At 32.9% G+C, this 6267-nt stretch overlaps 2 non-coding genes across 2 annotated transcripts; both read left to right on the top strand.

Annotated features, from left to right (window-relative positions):
• Nucleotides 1-2334: 2334 nt before the first annotated feature.
• Nucleotides 2335-4329, top strand: LOC117149539. The gene has a single exon (XR_004460365.1). It is a non-coding gene; the product is annotated as a small subunit ribosomal RNA (ribosomal RNA).
• Nucleotides 4330-5015: 686 nt separating this feature from the next.
• LOC117149538 lies at nucleotides 5016-5194 on the top strand. Its single transcript, XR_004460364.1, has one exon. It is a non-coding gene; the product is annotated as a 5.8S ribosomal RNA (ribosomal RNA).
• Nucleotides 5195-6267: the final 1073 nt, after the last annotated feature.

Below are 6267 nucleotides of genomic sequence, written 5' to 3'. Positions count from 1 at the left end.
AGAGGAAAGACCGTTGCTGACCTCTGATATTGTTCAAAACTTATGTATTTATATGATTTTGGCAATTATATGAGTAAATTAAATAATATACATATGAAAATTATTAATTATTATATGTATAGGGGAAAAAATGCTGAAATATTCCCACATTCTCTTAGTATTATAGAGAAAAGCCATTATAGTGAGAGGGTATAGTAGTGTAAACGACCGGAATTACGACAGAGGGTTCAAAAACTACTATAGGTAGGCAGTGGTTGCCGACCTCTCATATTGTTCAAAACTTATGTATATTCATATGATTTTGGCAATTATATGAGTAAATTAAATAATATACATATGAAAATTATTAATTATTATATGTATAAGGGAAAAAATGCTGAAAATATCCCACATTCTCTTAGTATAATAGAGAAAAGCCATTATAGTGAGAGGGTATAGTAGTGTAAACGACCGGAATTACGACAGAGGGTTCAAAAACTACTATAGGTAGGCAGTGGTTGCCGACCTCTCATATTGTTCAAAACTTATGTATTTATATGATTTTGGCAATAATATGAGTAAATTAAATAATATACATATGAAAATAATTAATTATTATATGTATAAGGGAAAAAATGCTGAAAATATCCCACATTCTCTTAGTATTATAGAGAAAAGCCATTATAGTGAGAGGGTATAGTAGTGTAAACGACCGGAATTACGACAGAGGGTTCAAAAACTACTATAGGTAGGCAGTGGTTGCCGACCTCTCATATTGTTCAAAACTTATGTATTCATATGATTTTGGCAATAATATGAGTAAATTAAATAATATACATATGAAAATGATTAATTATTATATGTATAAGGGAAAAAATGCTGAAAATATCCCACATTCTCTTAGTATTATAGAGAAAAGCCATTATAGTGAGAGGGTATAGTAGTGTAAACGACCGGAATTACGACAGAGGGTTCAAAAACTACTATAGGTAGGCAGTGGTTGCCGACCTCTCATATTGTTCAAAACTTATGTATTCATATGATTTTGGCAATAATATGAGTAAATTAAATAATATACATATGAAAATGATTAATTATTATATGTATAAGGGAAAAAATGCTGAAAATATCCCACATTCTCTTAGTATTATAGAGAAAAGCCATTATAGTGAGAGGGTATAGTAGTGTAAACGACCGGAATTACGACAGAGGGTTCAAAAACTACTATAGGTAGGCAGTGGTTGCCGACCTCTCATATTGTTCAAAACTTATGTATTCATATGATTTTGGCAATAATATGAGTAAATTAAATAATATACATATGAAAATGATTAATTATTATATGTATAAGGGAAAAAATAATCATATTATATATGAATAATGGAAAAAAAATGAAATGTTCCTATAATCTCTTAATATATAAGAGAATAGCCCGTATGTTGGGTGGCAAACGGAATTGAAAATACCCGCTTTGAGGACAGCGGGTTCAAAAACTACTATAGGTAGGCAGTGGTTGCCGACCTCCCGCATTATTCGAAATATTTATTTCGGATTATGTTTATATTGGTTACATACAATAAAGTATATTATTATCCGTACAAATTTGTTTCTCAGTTCTATAGAACACGGGACTTGGCTCCGCGGATAATAGGAATATACGCTTTATAGATAATATCGTTGAAACAAAAGTCAAGTTTCTATTATATATAGAATAACAAATCGTTTCCATATATTATCGTTAATTTTTGGAGGCAGGCAAATATTAATTTATTACCTGCCGTATAGTTGGATTATTATATCGTTACGGTATAATACAAATATGGATTCTTATGAAAGAAATATAAAATTATATATTAAATGTGGAAATATTATCATATGCGCTTGGTTTTACCAGAGATATATATGAAAAGAGATAAATTTTAAATTTATCTTCAAAATGCAAATGATTTAACTTAATATTTATATTGGTTAAACAAAAATTGTACATGTGTGGATATAATAATTATGTATGTTGGAAATAAAATGATATTTTATAATGAAATATGTATGTATAAAAAGATAAAATTATAGAAATATATATATTACAATAATTAGATGAAATTCTTGTTATATTGGTAAAACAAGTATAAATTAAAAATGAAAATATGGATTACGAATGCTATATAAAAATGGCCGTAATCGAATGGATTTTTTACTTATATATTTAAAATTTTACCCAAAGGCGAAATATTGAATTTTATTCAATATAATAAAAATCATGGAATTATATAAAGTGAAAAATCTATATATCTATATATCTATTATATTGCTTATTTCGATTCAAAATATATGAATGGAATATGAAGGAAAAACATTATTCTGGTTGATCCTGCCAGTAGTTATATGCTTGTCTCAAAGATTAAGCCATGCATGTCTAAGTACACACGAATTAAAAGTGAAACCGCAAAAGGCTCATTATATCAGTTATGGTTCCTTAGATCGTTAACAGTTACTTGGATAACTGTGGTAATTCTAGAGCTAATACATGCAATTAAAACATGAACCTTAAGGGACATGTGCTTTTATTAGGCTAAAACCAAGCGATCGCAAGATCGTTATATTGGTTGAACTCTAGATAACATGCAGATCGTATGGTCTTGTACCGACGACAGATCTTTCAAATGTCTGCCCTATCAACTTTTGATGGTAGTATCTAGGACTACCATGGTTGCAACGGGTAACGGGGAATCAGGGTTCGATTCCGGAGAGGGAGCCTGAGAAACGGCTACCACATCTAAGGAAGGCAGCAGGCGCGTAAATTACCCACTCCCAGCTCGGGGAGGTAGTGACGAAAAATAACAATACAGGACTCATATCCGAGGCCCTGTAATTGGAATGAGTACACTTTAAATCCTTTAACAAGGACCAATTGGAGGGCAAGTCTGGTGCCAGCAGCCGCGGTAATTCCAGCTCCAATAGCGTATATTAAAGTTGTTGCGGTTAAAACGTTCGTAGTTGAACTTGTGCTTCATACGGGTAGTACAACTTACAATTGTGGTTAGTACTATACCTTTATGTATGTAAGCGTATTACCGGTGGAGTTCTTATATGTGATTAAATACTTGTATTTTTTCATATGTTCCTCCTATTTAAAAACCTGCACTAGTGCTCTTAAACGAGTGTTATTGTGGGCCGGTACTATTACTTTGAACAAATTAGAGTGCTTAAAGCAGGCTTCAAATGCCTGAATATTCTGTGCATGGGATAATGAAATAAGACCTCTGTTCTGCTTTCATTGGTTTTCAGATCAAGAGGTAATGATTAATAGAAGCAGTTTGGGGGCATTAGTATTACGACGCGAGAGGTGAAATTCTTGGACCGTCGTAAGACTAACTTAAGCGAAAGCATTTGCCAAAGATGTTTTCATTAATCAAGAACGAAAGTTAGAGGTTCGAAGGCGATCAGATACCGCCCTAGTTCTAACCATAAACGATGCCAGCTAGCAATTGGGTGTAGCTACTTTTATGGCTCTCTCAGTCGCTTCCCGGGAAACCAAAGCTTTTGGGCTCCGGGGGAAGTATGGTTGCAAAGCTGAAACTTAAAGGAATTGACGGAAGGGCACCACCAGGAGTGGAGCCTGCGGCTTAATTTGACTCAACACGGGAAAACTTACCAGGTCCGAACATAAGTGTGTAAGACAGATTGATAGCTCTTTCTCGAATCTATGGGTGGTGGTGCATGGCCGTTCTTAGTTCGTGGAGTGATTTGTCTGGTTAATTCCGATAACGAACGAGACTCAAATATATTAAATAGATATCTTCAGGATTATGGTGCTGAAGCTTATGTAGCCTTCATTCATGGTGGCAGTAAAATGTTTATTGTGTTTGAATGTGTTTATGTAAGTGGAGCCGTACCTGTTGGTTTGTCCCATTATAAGGACACTAGCTTCTTAAATGGACAAATTGCGTCTAGCAATAATGAGATTGAGCAATAACAGGTCTGTGATGCCCTTAGATGTCCTGGGCTGCACGCGCGCTACAATGAAAGTATCAACGTGTATTTCCTAGACCGAGAGGTCCGGGTAAACCGCTGAACCACTTTCATGCTTGGGATTGTGAACTGAAACTGTTCACATGAACTTGGAATTCCCAGTAAGTGTGAGTCATTAACTCGCATTGATTACGTCCCTGCCCTTTGTACACACCGCCCGTCGCTACTACCGATTGAATTATTTAGTGAGGTCTCCGGACGTGATCACTGTGACGCCTTGCGTGTTACGGTTGTTTCGCAAAAGTTGACCGAACTTGATTATTTAGAGGAAGTAAAAGTCGTAACAAGGTTTCCGTAGGTGAACCTGCGGAAGGATCATTATTGTATAATATCCTTATCGTTAATAAACATTTGTTATAATACAAATAAATACAATTTACCAAAATAAAAATATTACAAAATGATTCCACGGAATCAAAAGTTAAAGTCAAAATAAAATGAAGATGGCTTTTATTTTATATGTGGGGCTTGGCAACCTCATAAAAAGACTTTAACATTATTAATGTTGTTGTGCGTATTTGTGGCAGTACCTACTACAACAATGGCGTTTCCTATAAAAACAAATTCTCGAAAATGGAAATCGAAGAAACTGAACAAAATTTGAAAGTAGAAGTCGAATTAAAATTAAAATAATTTTGAATGTGGTATTCAAAATAAGTGTGTGTGTATATGGACCATAATATACACGAGTTGCGAATATGTATTGTTCATCTATGTTATGAGCATACGTTGGCTAATGCAACAACCTAAAATATACAATGTTTGTACCTGTCATCCATCAGGTTAATGTTTTATATAAATTTTGCAGTATGTGTCACCCAAAATAGCAAACCATAACCAGATTTTTATGATACATAATGCTTATATGAAACTAAGACATATCGCAACATTTATTTTTAGGTATAAAAATAAATTTATTGAAGGAATTGATATATGCCAGTAAAATGGTGTATTTTTAATTTCTTTCAATAAAAACAATATTGATATTATATAAAAATGAATTATAAAACTCTAAGCGGTGGATCACTCGGCTCATGGGTCGATGAAGAACGCAGCAAACTGTGCGTCATCGTGTGAACTGCAGGACACATGAACATCGACATTTTGAACGCATATCGCAGTCCATGCTGTTATGTACTTTAATTAATTTTATAGTGCTGCTTGGACTACATATGGTTGAGGGTTGTAAGACTATGCTAATTAAGTTGTTTATAAATTTTTTATAAGCATATGGTATATTATTGGATTAAATAATGATTTTATTCATAATATTAAAAAAGAAATGAAAAACATTATCTCACATTTGAATGTGAAAAACGAAGAGAAATATTTTCTTTTTCAATCAAATAATACTGAGAAATGTCTAGCATAAAAAATTGAAATATTTTTCATCTAGAATTGTCTCTTATTAATGATTCGGAAAAAGAAAAATCTTGGTTTTGTTATTATTCTTCGTTGGTTCGTTAAATGGATAAAAAATAACTTTGCTTACAAGAACTATTGGAACTATTTATAACGAATTTAATTGATTGTTTTATCATTTATAAATAAAGAATTTATGGCAAAATATAGTTATATATACAACCTCAACTCATATGGGACTACCCCCTGAATTTAAGCATATTAATTAGGGGAGGAAAAGAAACTAACAAGGATTTTCTTAGTAGCGGCGAGCGAAAAGAAAACAGTTCAGCACTAAGTCACTTTGTCTATATGGCAAATGTGAGATGCAGTGTATGGAGCGTCAATATTCTAGTATGAGAAATTAATGATTTAAGTCCTTCTTAAATGAGGCCATTTACCCATAGAGGGTGCCAGGCCCGTATAACGTTAATGATTACTAGATGATGTTTCCAAAGAGTCGTGTTGCTTGATAGTGCAGCACTAAGTGGGTGGTAAACTCCATCTAAAACTAAATATAACCATGAGACCGATAGTAAACAAGTACCGTGAGGGAAAGTTGAAAAGAACTCTGAATAGAGAGTTAAACAGTACGTGAAACTGCTTAGAGGTTAAGCCCGATGAACCTGAATATCCGTTATGGAATATCCGTTAAAATTGTAATATTTAAATAATATTATTAAGAATAATGTGCATTTTTTCCATATAAGGACATTGTAATCTATTAGCATATCCCAAATTTATCATAAAATATAACTTATAGTTTATTCCAATTAAATTGCTTGCATTTTAACACAGAATAAATGTTATTAATTTGATAAAGTGCTGATAGATTTATATTATTACAGAGCGTTAATT

Source organism: Drosophila mauritiana, unplaced genomic scaffold (assembly GCF_004382145.1).
Source record: "Drosophila mauritiana strain mau12 unplaced genomic scaffold, ASM438214v1 U_241, whole genome shotgun sequence".
Taxonomy (NCBI): Eukaryota; Metazoa; Arthropoda; class Insecta; order Diptera; family Drosophilidae; genus Drosophila; species Drosophila mauritiana.
This window is presented reverse-complemented; position numbering and strand designations above follow the sequence as displayed.